This window comes from Orycteropus afer, unplaced genomic scaffold, assembly GCF_000298275.1.
Source record: "Orycteropus afer afer isolate SDZICR_OR568_19922 unplaced genomic scaffold, OryAfe1.0 scaffold00029, whole genome shotgun sequence".
Taxonomy (NCBI): domain Eukaryota; kingdom Metazoa; phylum Chordata; class Mammalia; order Tubulidentata; family Orycteropodidae; genus Orycteropus; species Orycteropus afer.
In genome coordinates this window covers 1,713,677-1,714,389 of record NW_006921616.1, presented here as the reverse complement: position 1 = coordinate 1,714,389, position 713 = coordinate 1,713,677, and positions in this window count along the sequence as shown.

Genomic DNA, 713 nt, shown 5'->3' with positions numbered 1-713 from the left:
CACCGCTGGGCAGATTCAAACCCCAACCTTTCAGTTACTAGCTGAGTGCTTAACCATTTGCACTCCTCTGCACCCCTGATTTCTGGAAAGGACTAAATATGTTCATATTTCAACATTCAGTAACTTAAGATTTATATGTAAACCTGTGGACCAGCTAACTGTGATATTTAAGTACTGAAGGTATTAATGTGAAGGTGTGCTATTTTCATAAATATCTACATTCATTTAGCCTTTATTAGATTCTGCAAAAAATAGATCTTTAATACAACACCATTAGCTATTAGAAAACAGCTAATTGTATTCCTGAAACACCTATGTGACTAGAAAAAAGATGAACTGGTTATTAGGTATTACCAAGTATAATTCTGGAGAAATTACAACTTCTTTACTAGAATTAGAAAATATTTTTGATATGGTTTTAAAGCACACTTTCTGGTTAGCAAATAGATATGCAACCATTTATGCTCTTTTCCCCTGCATCACATGATTATTAACTCAAATATTAACTAAACCAGACTCCCTTTGATGTATCCAGTTAGCACCACTGGACACAAACATGAAAAACATTGGGGCAGATATTGGATCAATACACATTTTGTATAACTTGTTCATCCAAGTTTGCAAGTTGGTTATAAGGTTCTCATCCATGGGAAATTCTACTGTGATGTCCTCCAATAAAAAAAAAAAAAAAAAAAAAAACTCACTGCCGTCAA